General features: G+C 44.7%; 1 protein-coding gene across 4 annotated transcripts in view; it reads left to right on the plus strand.

Annotated features, from left to right (window-relative positions):
• PAK1 (p21 (RAC1) activated kinase 1) overlaps nt 1–20,299 on the plus strand; it is a 78,913-nt gene that overhangs the window by 13,929 nt on the left and 44,685 nt on the right. For 2 of the 4 annotated variants that reach the window (XM_054847975.1, XM_054848053.1), the window contains exon 2: nt 13,181–13,259. The exons of the other annotated variants lie outside the window; for them this stretch is intronic. The gene's annotated coding sequence lies outside the window, so the exon portion shown is untranslated. The remainder of the gene's footprint in view (nt 1–13,180; nt 13,260–20,299) is intronic. 4 annotated transcript variants of the gene reach the window in all.

The following is a 20,299-nucleotide window of genomic DNA, read 5'->3' on the forward strand; positions in this document are numbered from 1 at the left end:
CTCCTGCAGCTTTTCATAGGAAATGATTATCCAGGTGGCTGGCAAGTGTTCGACACTCCCTTGTGTGCATGCTGAGATTTTTTTTTTTTTTTTAATTATAAGTGACTTATGCCTCATAGAAGTGATTTTTTTTTTTTAAATGCTGCCTTCAGCAGGGTGTGCATGTGAACTTTATTTTAATTAAGGGCGAGGAATCTGTTTTACATAACTATATCCCAGATTCTCATGAGAGAGTGAAAACAGCCCTGAGGGAGTGATGAAGAGGCCAGCGAAATTGGTTGCCTCACCAATGGGAGGCCCGATTCCGATCTCTCTTAGATTCTGTCTACCTGTGGGACTAGCTCTGGGCTGGCTGACAGCCAGAGGGATTGAACTGATGCAAAGGGACTGCCTCCATAGCTTTACTTTGGGCCGTTAACGTGTGGTTCTGGGCAGATACAGGGGAGATGATTGTAGCTCTGCCTGAGGTTGCTGTCCCTGTAGTGGGAATAGTCACATGGGATGTGAATCTGCCTCCAAGCCCTTTTAGCCACGGCTTGATGCTGGCTCAGACAACTTCTGCCACTGTGCTCGGTGCCAGGGCATTATATTGCAACACTCAATTCACCCATCTCCTTGGAACGCGAGTGCCTGTTGTGATCAAAGTGTGGTCCCCACCAGCTAGTTGAGTTGCTTCGAATTTAATAGCAATGCTAGCAGGATTGGGTCAAGGTGATTCTCTCAGTCTTTGAAAACAAATTGCACTGGAAGTCACAAAGGAGTCTTTGAGACGTGGTTGTGTATTTCTTGATTTTTGTTTTTTAAATGCTGTCAACTAAAATTTTATTTCAGTTGTAAAGCCTGAAAGGGACAGGGAGCAGGTGAGTAAAATGTTTCTGTACCATTAAGGAGGGAAAATCCAGAGTGTGTGCGTGGTCTTTTGTTTGTTTGCTTTTTTTCTCTTAGGAAGAAAGAAGTGATAAAGGTGTTAACTCAATTGTTGCAGTACTGGAAACAGGACATATAAAAGAGGATTTCTTTCACTGTGCACAAAGAGAAATATGAAAAACAAACCACAAACTCTGTAAAAATGCTAATGAATTGTGTGAGTCAAACCTGGCATGTCGTTAGCATCTGCCGCTTGTTTACACCGGCTGAAATGAGCATTCCTTTCAGAAAGTCTCACGTACTAGAGGTAGTTTTACTACCCTGCTATCAGAATCTTAGTGTACTGTTGAAGAAGCTAAACTGTTGATAGACCGCACAGTTGTGACCTCATGGTGTTCTGCTGAACCTGGTGGTGGCTGGCAATTATTTTTCTGAATCCAAAACCCTGAAAAGGTTTGGCATGTCTGTTTATTGCATCCAGTGATACAAAGGGCAGATACCTTTCCTTTTTACTGACTTAAACCCGGCTCAAACCCTGATGCTGCTGAGTGAGGTCCATGTTGCTTTTGTTAAACCTCTGTTCTCTACCCTGAGAGCTGCCTGTAGATAATGTCTAGAAATTTGGGTTCTCTAGTCACCTTACATGAATCAAAGGAGGGTTTTGATGCTCAACTCTTAACATTTTGTTGAAGCGGCAGTTCATGCCATCGATCTGAAAAGCGTTCAGGACTTAAAATTGATGGGAAGTAACTGGTCATGCTGTAGCTTTGCAGTTGTACACAGCTGATGGGCATCTGCCACCAGTCTCCTATGAAAGGAGGAAACACTTTGGTGGAGCAGATCAGCAAGGAGGTGGGGCAAAGAAAAGCCAGTTGGAATAGATGTTCTTTGGTTATTCAGTAGAGCAATGTAAATGAGTGCACTCTAGACAGAAAGGAATCTGATGGTCAGGTCACAGCTTGGATGTGCTTTGCTGTGGGGTGAGTTCATAGGTTGGAGCCTGTGCTTCTAGTGGAGGTCAACAGAGATGGGGGAAGTGCAGAACAAGGCTGGTGTCAATCTGAGAGGATGTGCTGAGGGTTTTAAGCACCTCAGTGAGCAGAAACTAGATAAATTCCTGATAGTGAAATGGTTTTCCAGAGAGAGGCCTGAAATGAAAATCCCATCCCTGGTATAGGGGATCAGAACAAGAACACCATAAGCTATGCCAAGAGCAGCCATCCAAATCTCTGCTTTGTGCCACTTGTGCCCTACAGTGAACAGGGTAAAGTTTTGTAATCACTTGATAGTGCACCTGTGAGGCTCATTCAGGAGGAATGGAAAAAGACAGTGAGCGCTGCTGATGTCCCCAATTAGGCATGTTGCACAGGAGGCAGGGAAGGATGGCAGAGCACTGCCAGCTCCTGCTCTACTCTCTGCACTGTTTCCATTCTGAGTGTGGTACCAGACCCAGCAGCTTCTGCCTGGCAGCTTGCGCCAGCCGGCCGATCCCTGCTCTGTGCCTTGCTCTGGAGTTGCTTGCAAAATTAGCAGGGGGTTGAAGGGTGGAAACACAAAACCCAGAACCAGAGCAGGACAGGAGTCTGGAAACCCACACGGTGTTTCTCCTCTGCTGTAAACTTGTGCGACCTTTCCCAACTTGCTTAAACTATGTTCCCATTTTATATGTGGGTGGTGGAGCTATCATACGCATTCAGGTATTCTGTGTTACCTGGCAGAAGTTGTTCCTTCACCCACATCAGTAACACTTTGTCACTTGGTTCTTTTCAAAAGCTGCACAGATTAGAAGATGCTTGAATATGTAAGCCATAGCAAAGAAATAAGGACATCCTAAGGAATAATATGAAGCGTGATGCTTTCTGGACTGCTGCAAGGCTGTAAGGTGATGGGTGAAGTGAGATTTTGCCCGCACAGATCGCCTAAACCTCAGTACTTCGAGCTTTACTTTGTTTTCTTTGGCTTCAGAGACAGCCAGTGTCTGGAGCTGAGGCACTCTGGTACGTTGCTTAGCGTCCCCAAAAGACCCGCAATCTTAGCCAAGCTTTTAGGCTTGAAAGAGATGAGCAGTGTAGCTTGAATTGCAACTGGGTGCCTCTAGTTCTGGGAGGCTGTAATGACTGTGACCTTTTGAAACCTTATTCAAACTGTTTTTGTTGCACTCAGACAGGAATGTTACATTCTTTGTTCCACCTCCTAAAAGGCAAACCTTTTTGTATAGGCCGCTTGCAGCTTTTACAGTTTGATGTATACGGGTCAGGGGAGGAAGCAGGCATAGTCTGGTAGATGTTCTCAAGCTGCTGAAAAAGTCCTTCTGAATGCCTGAAGGAAGCTTTAAGATCCCAGCTGCATTTTTGCAAATAACCTGTCTTGATTAGGAACAGAAATAAGCCCCCCAAATTTGAAGTGCTTCCAACTTCTGTGGATGCAAGTGAGTAGGACGACTCTTCAGACAGACCTGTATGCTAAAGAGTTCCATGTTTAATTCATAGAATCATAGAATAGCTTGGGTTGGAAGGGACCTTTAATGGTCATCTAGTCCAGCCCCCCCCATAGTGAGCAGGGATATCTTAAACTAGATCAGGTTGCTCAGAGCCCTGTCCAGCCTGACCTTGAACCCTTCCAGGGATGGGGTATCTACCACCTCTTTGGGCAACCTGTGCCAGTGACTCACCACCTTCATTGTAAAAAATTTCTTCCTTATATCTAGTTCGAATCTACCCCCTTTCAGTTTAAAGCCATTCCCCCATGTCCTATCACTACATGCCCTTGTAAATAGTTCCTCTCCAGCTTTCCTGTAGGTACTGGATGGCGGCAATAAGGTCTCCCCAGAACCTTCTCTTCTCCAGGCTGAACAACCCGAAGTCTCTCAGCCTGTCTCCATAGGACAGGTGCTCCAGCCCTCGCATCATCTTCGTAGCCTTCTTCTGCACTCGTTCCAACAGCTCCATGTCCTCCTTGTCCTGGGGACCCCAGAGCTGGATGCAGTACTGCAGGTGGGGTCTCACAAGAGTGGAGTAAGAGGGGGAGAATCCCCTCCCTCGACCTGCTGGTCACACTGCTTTTGATGCAGCCCAGGACACAGTTGGCTTTCTGGACTGTGAGTGCACATTGCTGGCTCATGTTGAGCTTTTCATCCACCAACACCCCCAAGTCCTTCTCCTCAGAGCTGCTCTCAATCCCTTCACCCCCAGCCTGTATCGATACCAGGGATTTCCCCAACCCATGTGCAAGACCTTGTCCTTGGCCTTGTTGAACCTCATGAGGTTCACATGGTCCCACTTCTCAAGCTTGTCCAGGTTCCTCTGGATGGCATCCCCTCCCTCATGTGTGTCAACAGCATTGCTCAGCTTGGTGTCATCTGCAAACGTGCTGAGAGTGCACTCGATCCCACTGTCTATGTCATTGATGAATATATTAAACAGTACTGGTCCCAGTACAGACCCCTGAGGGACACCTCTTGTCACTGATTGACATCTGTACATTGAGCCATTGACCACTACCCTCTGGATGCGACCATCCAACCAATTCCTCATCCACAAAACAGTCCAACCATAAAATCCATCTCTCCCCAATTTAGAGAGAAGGATGTTGTGGGAACTGTGTCAAAGGCCTTACGGAAGTCCAGATAGACGACATCCATAGTTCTTCCCTTGTCCACTGATGTAGTCCATCACAGAAGACCACTAGGTTGGTGAGGCAGGACTTGCCTTTGGAGAAGCCATGCTGGCTGTCTCGAATCACCTCCCTGTCCTCCATGTGCCTTAGCATAGCTTCCAGGAGGATCTGTTCCATGATCTTTGCAGGCACAGAGGTGAGGCTGGCAGGTCAGTAGTTCCCAGGGTTCCCCTTTCTACCCTTTTTAGAAATGGGTGCAATGTTTTCCTCTTCCCAGTCACTGGGGCTGTCACCTGACTGCCATGACTTTTCATATATCACGGAGAGTGGCCTGGCAACTACATCAGCCAATTCCCTCAGGACTCTGGGATGCATCTCATCAGGTCCTATAGACTTATGTATGTTCAAGTTCCTCAGGTAATGATGAACCTGAACTTCTCTTATAGTCAGAGGGACTTTGCTCCCCCAGTCCATGCCTTGCAGTCCATCCACTTGAGAGGTGTGGGAAGAGAGGTTGCCAGTGAAGACTGAGGCAAAAAAGTTGTTGAGTACCTCAGCCTTCTCGTCCCTTGTTACCAGTTTGCCAGTCTCGCTCATCAGTGGGGTATACTTTCTTTGGCCTTCCTGTTCTGGCTGACATACCTGTAGAAGCCCTTCTTATTATTCTTTGCATCCCTTGCCAAGTTCAGCTCCATCCACGCTTGGGCCTTCCTGACCCCATCCCTACACAACCGAGCAGCGTCCCTATACTCTCCCCAGGATACCTGTCCCTGCTTCCACTGCCTGTGCATTTCCTTCTTGCCCTTTAGGTTGACCAGCAGGTCTTGACTCAGCCATGCCGGTCTCTTCCCTTCTTTGCCTGATTTCTTACACCTGGAGATCGAGAGCTCTTGCCTCATGTCCTTAAAGCTCTGCCAGCTCTGTTCTGCTCCCTTGTCCCTGAGGGCAGTTTTCCAGGGGGTCCTGTTGATTAATTCCTTGAACAGCTGGAATTTTGCTTTCCTAAAAGTCAGGGTCCTGACTATACTCTTTGCCTGACCAATATCATATCCCTCGGGACTGCGAACTCCACCAGTGCGTGATCACTGCAGCCCAGGCTGCCTCCAATCTTGACATCACCGATCAGCTCACTTCTGAGCTCTTCCTTCCCCTGGAAGGAAGCATCCAATGTCTCAGTTACCATAACTGAAATGTCATTGTTTTTCAAACAGAATAGAAATGTCCATTTGATAGTTACAAATAAAGATTTGCACTGCCTTTTGAAACCATTGGGAAGTGCTCTTCTCAATGCTTGTACGTGTTAAGGTACGTATTTCACAGAATTAAACTGATTGAGGTTGGAAGGGACCTCTGGAGGTCATCTGGTCCAAGCCCCTGAGCTCAAGCAAGGCCATCCAGAGCCAGTTGTCCAGGACTGTGTTCAGAACAGCTTTTGAGTATCTCCAAGGATATGGAGACTCCACAACCTCTCTGGACAGCCTAGGCCAGTGCTCAGTCACCCTCACAGTAAAAAAAGTGTTCAAGTTATGCCTGATGTTCAGAGGGACCCTTCTGTATTTCACTTTGTGCCTGTTGCCTCTGGTCCTGTCACTGGGCACCACTGACAAGAGCCTGGCTCCGTCCTCTTGGTGCCTTCCCTGAAGGTATTTATATACGCAGATGAGATCCCCTGTATTGTCAGGGAAGAGAATTGTCCCCTATGCAGGTTTGCCACAAGGACCGACTGTGCGACTAGCTCAGACTGCCTTAACTCATACTATTTGCTTTGGAAATTATAGTTTCAATTGCGGCTGATAACCCAGCTGATTGTTCTGTTATACATTTAGCAGTCTCTTTTTTTAGTTCTTTCCTTAATTGCTTATGTAAATAATTTTAGAACACTTAGCATTAATTTTGGAAAAGCTGGTATATCAAAGGCTGCGAGGCTAGCAGCAGGTGCTGTAAGTAATCACTCTTCTAAATTAAGCAACACTTTCCAAGTTAGTAGGTTAATTTCTGGGTAAGCAGCCTGCATGCAGATTCTTAGAATCAGCTCGATTGTGATCCAGCGAGTGACTTAAGGCTGTGGGTAGCTTTAATCACATGAATTGTGTCACTGAAGCCTTTTGGTTTTAGTGGAAACTGGGGCTGTGCTCGAGCTTCTGTTGAAATAGTGCTATCACAATGAAGTCTGTCAGCTGGCTCCGTGCTTGTCTTCCTAGCGCAGTCTGCACTGCCATCGGAGGTGTATTTGGAGCACGGGCATGTCAGCCTGCCTGGAGCCTAGGGTATGTACATGAGTGGCTAACATTGATGCCAAAGTCTGTGCTGCTGTGGATTTCTGTAACTAGTACAAGAGCAAGCAAAGAACTGTTCGAGAGCTTTGTGCCATTTCCTTCTCTGCCTTTGTGTGCATGAGTAGATTTCTGCAAAAATATTTCCTCTGCTATCGCTAGTGGAGTTCTCTCGTGATCCGTAAGCTGTAACTGTTGTCCTGTGGAAGAGCTTCTACTCAAGTGATGCTATCATTAGCCTGTTGCTTTTGTGTTGTCACGGCTCCAGCCAACAGTGTTCTTGCTCAAGGCGAGGAGATCACCCGCACAAGCTTTCTCTTCAGAAACCACTCTGAGCCCCTGAGGCTGATGGGGTCAGTGGTGTTTGTGACTTCATAACTAAATGATTTTCATAGACTCTGCAGGGCTCTGAGGAAATTGGTAAAATCTTTATTTCTGTCATTACACAGAGTGTGACTTTGGAGCACTTTGTCTCACTCGTGGACTAGGAAGGTGTGGTTCTTACAAACTCAAGCTCTCTTTAAAATATATTTTCCTGCATGAAGATGGTGCCGAAAAGTAAGGGGAAAGGGGGAATTGGTACTCAAAGTGAATCCCATGCAAAGTGGAATAGAGCAGAAATAATGCCCTTCTTCTAGGGATTCAAGAAAGAAGAGAACTTCAGAGTGTTGGAGAAAAAAATGAATTTTTGGTGCCTCCATGTGACTGTAGACTGGGACTTGTCCCTCCTCTGGCTTATGGTTGGAGTCTCCTGTGTCTGTGGATACTCAACCTAGTTTTCAAACTGGTGCTTGGAATCATACACCTGCTAAATAGATCTGAAGCTGCTTCTTGCATTCCTTACCTTGTTCTTTGCTATGGTCAGTCATCTTCAGAGAGAAATGCTCTTAGCACTTGAAGCTGAGTGTTGGGATACAGCCCTTTCATGTTTAAAAAAATAATCATCCAAATGACAAACTTCTGAAGATTGAGCTCAATTATTATGAACAGTGTTACAGAATGACACGGCTCTTGTAATTGATTTAGGGGTCTGTAATTTCTTTAAATAAATCTCTTTTATCTTCTTGCTTTCTGGATTAAAACTTTTTACTGATTTGTTTGCTCTGAAGCCTTGAAGAGGCACGGTTCAGAGACTACTGCAGAGTCTAACAAACCAAATATTAATTCTACTAAAACAGATTCTTAGACTATAAGAAAAATACTCTTTCAGTCTTTGTTTCTAGAGGCGGCTGCTTTGATTTAAACCAACACCTTGAACAAAACAAGAGTAGGGGTTGATTCCCCGGTCATGTCTGTGAAGTAGTGGCAGGTTCCATGTTCAGGAAGCCTTGTCTGGTGGAGAAGGTGCTGTCCTCCAGCTTGAAGAGCCTGATTGAGTTCCCTGCACTATAATGTAAATGAGATGGATAAGCGACTTGTTTTTTTCAATAGCTCAGCTTTACTCTGAAACCTGAAATCTCATGTGGCACTGTGAGCAAAAAGTCCTCTTTAAGTGACATTCAATTCTGTGGGAATTGGGACCAAAATATCTTTTAAAGGAAATGGTAAAGAGGAAATCGTACTTGCTGCTTAACACTGACTCCCCACTCTACGGATCTTCTGACAGTGGATGCTTTGTGGGTTTAACAGATGGTCCGAATGCATATTGATGCACTCAGACGGTCTGAGTGTATTCTCTGTGATGCTGTGGGATGCCTGCAAGGCTCGAAAATAGAGAGTTGCACTGGGCAAGAGCTGGACAGCCAGTGATTTGGTGATGGGAGCATAGAAATGTACTCATCTTGCACATGTTTTCTGGGCAGCCTATTCAAAAGCGGTCAGAATTTGACCCCTCTTAAATACTGTGGGGTTGGAGGTAGGGAAATCTTGTTTCCCAGATGATTTGGCTCTGCGTGGGCTGCAGGAATTGAAAGCATCAGGTAATGCAACAACCAGATACTCGGCTAATGTTCTTCAGGCTTTCTGGATGGACTTCTGGAAGAGAAAGCAGAGGATCAAACATCCTCTGCTCCAAATTTGTGGATTTTGGGAGGGAATAGGTCACTTAAGAATACTACTTTGCATCTTTCTCGCTATCTTAAATTCAGTCTATCTAAATATTTTTTTTCAAGGCTGCACGAAGAATTTGTAATGCATTCTGTTATCAAAAGCAGAACTTGAAGGAAAAGGAATCCTGTTACTAAGGATATGAATGCTGTGTTAGAGGACTTGGACACATTAATAATGACAAAATATTACTGCACTAGTCTGTCCTCTGAAATAAAGCATGTCAAGCAAATTGCTGTAGCATTAGACTGAAACTTGGCAATTATGTTTGTGTGGCAATTTGATTCCGTTCTCCTAAAATATCCCTGGAGAACATCCAACTGTAGCTCTGCTCTGATCCCAAGACTACCCTGCGGATGCCCCGAACGCTCACACGTACATGTTAAGAAGCAAGCTCTGATGGCGTGGTCTGCATAGTTGTTAGAAAGCTTTGAAATCTGGTTTGCTCTCAGAGGACTTTCTACTTGGAAAAGAGGAACTGATACCATCCCAATGTTTAACGCTGGAAGATGAAAGGAAAATAAAAAACTTGAGAGAGCCAAGCTTTTGTCTAAGGCTGTGGAGCCAGCTGGGTGTCTTGTTCTGGCTTGCCAGCCTGCCGTCTCATTTGGAGCTCTTTCTGAGTGGTCGACAACTGCATTCCCTCTGGGAAAATAAAACCACTTTTGGTGTGGCCTGTGAACCCTGCTCTCCCATGACTATCCTCAGTCCCAGTTGTTGCGATGAGTGCCTTACTGACCAATATAAATGCACAGTCTCCTCTCTTTGTCCTTTCACAGTCATCGGTTGAAAAGCTTTCTGCTGCTTTTCCTTAAAAATTATTTTTGAAGTTAACTGTCCCTTTTGTTTTATTGACTATAAAGCGTGCATGATAATTGCAGGACAATTGCTGTGTTAGCTGAAATACTGCAGTCTTTCTGGGAGACAAAACCCTGCTCTAAGCATGAGCAGTTCAACTTCTCTCATTCAGACTCCAGGGGCCAGGGGCAAGGAATTTCCTAGGTTTTCCACTCAGCGGTAACAGTGGTATCTGTTTATTACGCTGTAAGTAATAGTTTAATGGACTTGCATGCAATAAATTGCTATTTTGTGTGTGTGGTTTACAATAGTATGTCGGAGAATTACTTATGCCTTTTAATTCGCATCATTCAAGAAAGCAATATTTTAAAAATATGATTATGATATCAAGGGTTTGTGAAGTGGAGGGCAGACAGGCTTTTGCTTGCTCCAAAGATTTCCTGTCTGAAGAATATAAGTCATAAACATGACAACTAGGGGGGGGGGGGGGGGGGTGCTGCTTTTTTTTTTTTATTAAATTTTTTTCTTGGAGTCAAGATTCTTTCCTTCTCCTGAATTTGGATCATCTTAAAAAATGACTAGTTTCAGGGTAAAATGAAAGCATACCAACTAATCTGTGGAAGTCTTCTTGTCATTTGATAACTAATTTTAACTGTTTTTAAATTGGAACCTGTCTTGTCTCTTCAGCAGTGTGTGTGCTTAGTTTGACTCTTGCTCCAAAACGAGTTATGTTTCAATCCCTGAAAGACGCATTCTCCCGTGGCTATCTTTTAAACCTTTTTCGCTTGGTTTGTTGTTTTTTTTTTCTAGTGGTTGTTATCCAGGAACTGCTGTGACAGATAAAGTGGCTGTACCAAATCCTTACATATTGTGTCCCAGTTGCCGCATTATTTACAGGGATGTGACTTGCACCACAGGTGTTGATCCTGTCGTCATGTCCAAGCCCCTGTTGCCTCCAGGGATCCAAATAAAGGAAATGTTCAACTCTGTGATATAGTTAACTAAGCTAATATTGACCAGATAGAGTGTGGAAGGATGATGGGAAAGACTATCAATCAGTAGCAGACTGGTTTCTGGAGCATCCATGCCATTAGATCTGGGTGCACAGGCCTTGTGTGGGCAGCAATTGGTGCTCAGACCTTGATGCTTCCTGGCTGGAAACCCATCCACCTTGTCCCAGGTCACACTGGGGGCGGCAGTAGTTATTCTAGGGCTGTTCTGGGGGTATCTGTGGGAGACGACGACAGTTTGGGAGGTGGTGCTGGAAAGAGGTTGTAGAAAAGCATCTGTCTGTTGTTGGTGTTACTTAACTAATCAATAATAAGAGCAGGGACCCAAAGGTGGGGGATTATTGCACAAGTTAAGTGATGTTCTGGATGCAACTGCTTTGGGTTTTTTGCTTTTAAAAGTCTGGTTTGTTGGGCATTGAGTAGCTTTTGGAGATGTGTTTTTAGCCACTGGGCTTTTAAAATCAGCATGCTAAAAACCCTGTAATGTGGAATTGCGAGCATATGTGCATATGCAGACAAGTATTGGTTGAATTCAATTGTTACAAAATACGCCCTTGGAAACCTCATCTCGGATGTTGTCGCCATGTCCTTCACATTTTGCCAATTTTCAGAAGCTGTCAGGTAGTTCTGTGTGGGAAGTGTTACAGGGCATTATGGGATAAATCTTGAAATCCTAATTTGGGCCAAACTCCCACTGTTTTCAGTGGGTGGCTTGCTGGCACCAAGGCCAAGTACCCCTTAGCTATCACAGATGACCTTTCTGTCTTTAAAGTCAAGGAGACTGAGAATTGGTGCCTGTATCTTGTATTACAGATCAAACTGTAGCATTGCAGCCTTAAAATTTATACATGTGCTTGGATTTGTGAACAAGAAGTTGGTTAAATAAAAACATTTCCAGTAACTATTTTTTAGATTCTCAGTAATGCTTGTGAAATGCCAGAGATCTGAAAACAGAAATTAGCTGGTGATTTAGAGCAGGGCATAAAGACGACTCTCATCCTGTAGGGGAAATGCTGATGTTCTGCAAACTCTCCTTTTCATAAATGGAGAAAATACAACCACTTTTATTGTAAAATGAAAACTTGAAATTCTTTCAAAATATCTGCATAAATGTATTGAAACACTGTTCAGAGAATCAAATTTTTTTTTTTTTTTTTTTTTTTTTTGGGAAAATGTTTCTATGAAATGCCTGCAACCTTTGTCAGAATATTGCTTTCCAGTAAGAGATACTGAATTGGATATATTTTAGAAGTTAATAGTTTGGAAGTAGGTACCTGAAGTTCCCGACTGTCATGAAATAGTTGAGATCATATGTTGTTCTGGCCTCTTCTGTCTGTGCCAAAAAGTGGAAAATATTGTGTTTGTGTTGGCAACACTCAAAAAACCAAAACAATATCCCAACAGTAAGAAAAAGAAGAAAGCCCCAAACCCTTTAAAAAATGCTCCTGTGCAAACCTTGTCTGGCAGGAAGTCTTCCCAGCTGAAGTAAGAGCTCCTTTCCATCACCTCAGTGGAGCATCATCATTAAAGTCTGCCTGAAGCCGTCTTCGCGTCAGCCTTGACTGTTGCGCAAGGGCAGCCTGAGAACTTGCTCAGCTGCAGTTGAGGCTCTGAAGCCCACGCTGTGGTTTTTTTCCCCGCTGCCCCTTAGGTGGTCTCCGTATTCATACTTCAAGCTAGGGAGGGCTCCTCTGTCCCATCTTCTGGGCTCCAAGGGGGAGGAAGGGTTTTCCCATCCTTCTATGCCCCCCTTTACCCTCTGCCATTGAGTTTCCCATCAGGATTGCATACACAGTTCTCCTTTTTCTTTTCTTTTCTTTTCTTTTTTTTTTTTTTGAAATAAATGAGAATGCATTTCTTGTGGTAAGTGAAGTTGCAGAAGAACATAGAGGGATTTTTTTCATTCTGTGTGCTCTGTAACTACCTGAATTGCTTTTCCTTTAAAGAGGTGATTGACTGATTGGAGGAGGGCAGAGCAAACAAGAAGTACTTGCACCTTTTTTTCCCTCTCTTGTGCCTCCAAGATCACAAATGAGGTCTGTGTGAGAATTGGGACAAGAGCTTGCCACTCTCAAGTACCAGGACTGTACTCCACAGGTTAAAACTCAAAATGAGGGTGTTGTAGTACTGATCCCAACTCTTTCACTGATTTTCTGCTCAAGGTTGTCACTTATCACCTCTTTTAATTTGTATTCATCACTAAACTGGGGCCTTGGATGCTGTTTACTAAAAACATTTGCTTCAGATAAGTAGTTTGAATGATGTTGCGTATCTCTGTCTTTTAGCGCCTCTCTGCCCCTTTTTGTGGCTTGTAATTGCAGAATTGGTGAGATTGGCAGGAACCTCTGTGGGTAGTCCAGCCTAACTCCCCACTTAAAGTGGTGGCAGCTGGAACAGGTTGCTCAGGGGCATATCCAGTGGGGTTTTGAGCACCCCCAAGGAAGGAAACTCCATGATTTTTCTGGGGAACCTGTTCTGTGGCTTGGTTCCCCCCCACCCAGCAGAAAGTTTTTGGTTTTGTTTTGTTTTCCCCCTCCTTCTTACATTTAAATGGAATTTCCTGTATTTCAGTTTGTGCCCATTGCCTCTTATCCTGTTGCTGGATACCACCAAGAGGAGCCCGGTTTCATCTTCTTTGCACCTCCATCAGGTATTTATGCACATTGATACAATCCCCCTGAGCTTTTCCTTCTGCAGCCTGAACAGTTCCAGCTCTCTCAGCCTCTCCTTGTATGTCATGTGCTCCAGTTCCTTAATCATCTTTGTGGACCTTTACTGGACTCTCTCCTGTATGCCCATGCCTCTCTTGTACTGAGGAGGCGAGCACTTGACCCAGCACTCCAGATGTGTCTCACCAGCCCTGAGCAGAGGGGAAGGATCACCTCCCTTGACCTGCTGGCAGTGTCTTTCCTAATGCAGCCCAGATGCTGTTGACCTCCTTTGCTTCAAAGGTGCTTTGGAGGCTCGTGGTCAACTTGATGCCCACCAGGACTCCCAGGTCTTTCTCTGCACAGCTGCTTTTCTGCCGGGTGGCTCCCAGTCTGTGCTGGTGCCTGGGGTTATTCCTCTCAAGCAGCAGAGCTTTGCATTTTCCTTTGCTGAACTTCACGAGGTTGGTGTTGGCCCATTTCTCCATGCTGTTCATATCCCTCTGAGTGGCAGCACACCCATCAGGTCTGTTGGCCACCCCTCCCCGCACTGTATCATCTTCAAGCTTCCTGAAAGTGTACTCTGTGTCGTCACCCATAATCTTTCCTGTGTGAAGAATCCAGAGCCCTGGGTGAAGTGTTTAATGAATCACATCTGTCAACAGTTCTTGAAAGTACATTGCTGTTCACTGGGCAAAATCAGACAGAGATGAGGTAGTGTCCCTAGCACTAAAAGAACATTAAATATTGCGCCTTGTAGTGAAGGACTTCATCATTATTATTTAATACTTTTAATTCCTTGAATCTCTGATACTTCCTGCAATACCAGCTCATGCCCTGTGCTAACACCATACCAACCTGCTCTAAGTGTCAATATATAATGCTGCTTATTGGCCAAAAGCTGGACAAGGAATGTTTTCTAGGGTAGGAAATCCATGGGATCAGTAGGAAAAGTTCAGCAGAATGAGAGAACAATCCTACTGTAATTTAATAATATTGCAAAGTGATGGGTTTTTTTCACCCTAAACTGTGCCCCAGAGGAAACTGGGGCATCAACTGAAATTTTCTCAATGCTTTATATCCCCTTCCCCCAAAACCTACACCCTAGGCACAGTCTAAACCTCTGGGCTAACAGATGGTTTTGTGAGGGGGAGGGAGGGGGAACAATTTGCATCTAAATAGCTGAAATAAAAAAGGGTCATGTCCCACAGACCAGCCTGGCTCACCTGCTGTTTAAATCCCCCTGAGAAACAGGCAAACAGATTTAGTTTTTTAATGTCTGCATCAGCTGTACTTACTCTCTGAAGCATTCTGTCCTAGGAAAGCTGCAAGCCTGTGTATCTTGCTGGATGGATTGTGTTCTGGCCCCAAAATTATGAACAAAATTTTAAGCATTTGTTTCTTTGAATGCGGTTGACAGCTGTGGCACTCTTGTTCAGCCCTCCCATCAGAGTGACTGCTGTTGGCTATTTTAATTTGTGCAAGCACTAATGGTATAGAAAAGGTTCAAACCAAATATTATCTCTTCCATCAGCTTCATACTTGCGTGGCTGCGTGAGTCAATCTTCAGAGGCACTTTTGCTATACAGTCCTGTGGCCTTGTGCTTCAGTACATGTGTGTAGGTGAGATGGGGTTTGGCCCTAGCGCCCACCAAGCTGCAGCACAGCGGTGATCCTGATCCCGTAGGACTGCGGCACAGTTTGTGTTGGATGGCTGTGCTTAATCCTGCACATGTGCAAAGCCAAGTTGCTCTGGCTTTCTGACTGTGTACTGTAAAAAAAAAAAAAAAAAAAAAAAAAAAAATTGCCAGGTTAAACTAAGACTTTGCTGCCTTGCAGTGATTTTCTCCTTGAGTGTAAAGGTATAAAAGTTGTTCTTTTGGGCCTGGGGAGGGGAAAAGATACACTCACACACCACTTCTGCATATTCATGGAGACTGCTCTGGGTCTACCCCCTATCCTAGCAGGGAGTGAGCTTTTGTCTCTTCAGGCAGACTTTCTCAAAGTTTAAGGCTGTGGAAAGCCTGCAATAAGGAAAATATTCCAACTTCATTGTAATCACACGCACTATTGACACACTGAAACCATCCTACCTGATTTCCCAATGGTATTTGAGGGATGCACGCAGTGGAGGAGGCAAGAAGGCTTCACAGCTGAAATTTAGTCTTACTACTAAATACCAGGATGAGCAAAACCTTGTTTCTAAGCACCAGTTCTTGGACTTCTATGCTCAAATGCTAAAAATGAATAACATGAAGATAGTCCAAGTGGTTCAGGAACTTTATTAGTTTTGTCTATTGGCATCTTCGCCACCTCCCGATAAGCCAGAGGCATTTGGAATTTAAGTTTGGCAGACCTGAGGGGTCAGCAGAATAAGGAGTGATGAAGGAGATGGCTGGGGACCCACCACTGTCTTCTGTGTGGTGACCTAGTAGAATAAAACTTCTGCAGAGGAGGATTTCTTTTTCTGGAATTGGAAGACCTTGAATCTCTTCTTTCTTCACTACAAGCCTGAATGGAAATTGTGAGATTAACCTTTTCTGAGTTGCCCAGCCCTCCCTCCTACAAGTATCTTGGAAGAGGAGATGTGTTCAAGAAATGTCGTGGGTTTCTTTTCTCCTTTAATTCCTAAGCGTAATTCCATACAGTGAGTGGTAGTGACTGAAAGACCTGTATGCATGAGGTCAACGTGGATTTGGGCAAGAGTCTTGTTGATGTGCCTCTGGGGGTTGGTTAGTTTATTTTTTTTAAATTAATATAGATTACAGTTGGTAGAAGCAAGATCTGGTGTATGCATCCTTACAGAAGTAACTAGGCAGTTACCAAATTATATGAAATCAGAGCTTTATTGTGCTTTATACCTTTTTACAGCTTTTTTCTTCTTTTTTTAGTACTTTATATCACGTGATGATAATTATGTTTTATAAATGGTTGTAGGAGGCATACTCACTGTCCAGGAGTAAACAAAATAGGTGAGTTACTTGGGTGGTGCAAGTTATATACACATGTGTGTGTATATGTATATACACATGTTTATACATGCACACTCTATACTGTACTACATAGTCTACCTCTGCCCTGCTCCTGCCATCTTCCCTTGGACCCCAGTTCAGTGGCACATGCAGGTAACTGGCTCTGGCAGCCGTGCTGGCTTGTGCTGCTGCTGTCTGCTATGGATAAAATGCTTGTTATGCAGCAGGGCCCCACAGAGCATGTGAGAGCAAATATAGGAATGAAAGATGATGTTTGGAAGACTTATTTTCTCCTTTTTTAAAAAAATAAAAGCATGTAAACCGCAGCTGTAGAAGAGGTGCGTATTTCTTTTTGAGAAAGAAGGCAAAGGGTGGAAATATGAGGAAATAAGAGGCACTCTTTGAGGTGATGTTTGCAGGTAGTGGGGTGAAAACCAGGAAAATTGTATTTCTTGGCCTCAGTTGTATGCTTTTATTTTATTCATAGAATCATAGAATGGTTTGGGTTGGAAGGGACCTCGAAGATCATCTAATTCCAACCTCCCTGCCATGGGCGGGGATACCCTCCACTGGACCAGGTTGCCCAAAGCCCCATCCAACCTGGCCTTCAACACTTCCAGGGATCCAGAGGCAGCCACAGCTTCTCTAGGCAACCTGTGTCAGTGCCTCACCACCGTTACAGGGAAGAATTTCTGCCTCACATCTCATCTCCATTTCCCCTCCTGCAGCTTCAGGCCATTCCCCCTTGTAAACAGTCCCTCTCCAGCTTTCTTGTGGGCCACTTTAGGTACTGGAAGGTGCTCTAAGGTCTCCCCAGAGCCTTTTCTCCTCTGGGCTGAACAAGCCCAACTCTCTCAGCCTGTCTTCATAGCAGAGGTGCTCCAGCCCTTGGATCATCTTCCTGTCCTCCTCTGGATTCACTCCAACAGCTCCATGTCTCTCCTGTCCTGGGGACCCCAGAGCTGGATGCAGTACTGCAGGTGGGGTCTCACCAGAGCGGAGTAGAGGGGCAGGATCCCCTCCCTTGACTTGCTGGTCACGCTGCTGGGGATGCAGCCCAGGATATGATTGGCTTTCTGGGCTGCAAGCGCACATTTCTGGCTCATGTTGAGTTTCTTTTCCACCAACACCCCCAAGTCCTTCTCCTCAGGGCTGCTCTCCATCCATTCTCTGCCCAGCCTGGAGTTGTGCTTGGAATTGCCCTGACCCATGTGCAGGACCTTGCACTTGGCCTTGTTGAACTTCATGCGATTCGCACGGACCCACCTCTCCAGCCTGTCCAGGTCCCTCTGGATGGCATCCCTTCCCTCTAGTGTGTCGACCACACCACACACCTTGGTGTCATCGGCAAACTTGCTGAGGGTGCACTCGATCCCACTGTCCATGTCGCCAACAAAGATGTTGAACAGTGCCAGTCCCAGTACCGACCCCTGAGGAACGCCACTCGTCACTGGTCTCCACTTGGACATTGAGCCATTGACCACAACTCTTTGAGTGTGACCATCCAGCCAGCTCCTTATCCACTGAGTGGTCCATCCATCAAATCCATGTCTCTCCAGTTTAGAGACAAGGATGTCGTGCGGGACAGTGTCAAATGCTTTGCACAAGTCCAGGTAAATGTCAGTCACTCATCCCTTATCCATCAATGCTGTAACCCCATCATAGAAGGCCACCAAGTTTGTCAGGCATGGTTTGCCCCTCGTGAAGCCATGTTGGCTGTCACCAATCACCTCCTTATTTTCCATGTGCCTGAGCATAGTCTCCAGGAGGATCTGCTCCACGATCTTGCCAGGCACGGAGGTGAGACTGACCGGCCTGTAGTTCCCTGGGTCTTCCTTTTTACCCTTCTTAAAAATGGGGGTTATGTTTCCCTTTTTCCAGTCAGTGGGAACTTGAACAGACTGCCATGACTTCTCAGATATGATGGAGAGTGGCTTAGTAACTTCATCCACCAGTTCGCTCCGGACTTGTGGATGCACCTCATCAGGTCCCACGGACTTGTGCACCTTCAGTTTCCTTCGATGGTCTCAAACCTGATCTTCTCCTTCAGTGGCTGGTTCTCCATTCTCCTAGTCCCTGCCTTTGCCTTCTGCAACTTGGGCAGTGTGGCTCAAGCCCTTGCTGGTGAAGACTGAGGCAAAGAAGTCACTGAGTACCTCAGCCTTCTCCATATCTCAGGTAACCAGGTCTCCTGTTTCCTTCTGGAGAGGGAGGTACTCTACCAAGCAGATTCCTGAAGACACCAAAGTCTGCTCTCCTTAAGTCTAGGGTAGTGAGCTTGCTGTGCTCCCTCCTCACTGTTCTGAGGATCTTGAACTCCACCATTTCATGGTCACTGCAGCCAAGGCCGCCCTTGAGCTTCACATTCCCCACCAGCCCCTCCTTGTTGGTGAGAACAAGGTCCAGCATGGCACCTCTCCTCATTGGCTCCCCTGTCACTTGGAGAAGGAAGTTATCATCAACCCTGGAGGCGTCTCTAACTCCTCTTGTTTATTCCCCATACTATGTACATTTGCATAGAGGCATTTCATTTGGGCCCCTGATGAAGTCCCCTTAGTGTATTTATTTCTTTTTTTAAGTGTCTTATTTAGTAAGTGACTGACTGATACTGGATCATTTATTTCTCTGTCTTCCTGGGCTTTCCATTTGGGAGAGGAACTTGTACAGAAAGGACTATTTACAGTGTTTTTACAATCACTTTCTGGATGGATGTGGAACTAAAAGATTAAAAAAAGATGTGCTGGACTGGAACCATGCCTAAAGCAGTCCTTGGGATAATAGGATTATTTGACTGATTTTTAATTAAAATAGAGTTCTAAGTAGATTGTTTTGAGCATACATTCAGCTCTGGTTTGTTGTTATTGGTCTAACTGTCTCCTAAATTAGAGATACCAATATTCTAATTCACCCTCTCCCTCTGAGAACACTGATGTTAAGAGAGTGAAATCATATGTAAATGATACACAAGCATGCAAGATAGAAAACAGTCTTTAAAGACATTAGCCAAAACTTAGGTCTTCTCTTTACCTGCAGCGTCTTGACAGAGAAAATGATGAATTGATATTTTTCTGTATTTATGTATTTCTCTGTCCTGACAGGTCTTTCAAACACTTAGAAACGTAGTCTGAGAAAAATGCCAATAATCTCAGCCTTTGAGGAAGGAGCAGTTAATGAATCTCCAAGGAAATATCCCGAATACAGATGCTCTGTGGGGGAGGGAAGGTTAGGAGCCAGTGGAGCAGGGGCTGGAGACAGTACATCACCTTGGATCTAAGATAGATGCCATCTGCTGATAACGTATTAAAAATGACAGACTTGTGGGCTGATTTGCTCAGGGCTTCTTTTTGAGAGCCCATTTAAAAAAGTAGTGATTTGGGATTTGACCACTTCTATTTGAGATATTTCAGTTCAGCTTTGTCAGAAACAAAGCATTAGGTTTTTGTAGATTTTTAATTGTGTTAAGGATTGAAATCCTCATGGGAAGTTTCACCTATGGAGATGTAAAGTCAAACCATGTTAGAAGCTTAAAGTATATATTTAGGCTCAACTCCAACTTCTGTTTTTAAAGCTAAAAAGGACCTAGCAGAATGGCAGGCCACAAATTTGGATGTCTGTTCTATAATATTTTAATAGAGCAACAGAGACTGATAAAACTTTGAGGCTTTTGTTAAAGTAGAATATTTAAGCTCCTCAGATAAACCTAGATACAGGTTTAAGAGTGTTCACAGAAAGCCAAGAGTTATTTCCAGCCTCAAGTGACTTTTCTTAAAAATAAAAGCAGTCAAATGTGCGTATCTTGGGAGGCTGTGAATCAGCACCTGCAAATACCAGGAGTACGAGAATAACCAGGAATGGAGAAAATCTCAGCTGAAAGGGAACAACTGGAAAGAAAAAGTGGAAGGAGCAATTTCTTACTTGCAAAGGAGACAGTTCACTTAAGCCATCAGGTCATACTCTGTTCTGGATTGATTTGCAGGATCTCCCTTTCCTGCAGGCAGCATATTTCACTTTTACCACATCCTTCTGCAAAGGGGGAAGTTAGTGCGGGTTGTGCTGCAGCGGGTGTATGA

The sequence above is a fragment of the Grus americana genome, chromosome 1 (genome assembly GCF_028858705.1).
Source record: "Grus americana isolate bGruAme1 chromosome 1, bGruAme1.mat, whole genome shotgun sequence".
NCBI classification, from domain to species: Eukaryota; Metazoa; Chordata; class Aves; order Gruiformes; family Gruidae; genus Grus; species Grus americana.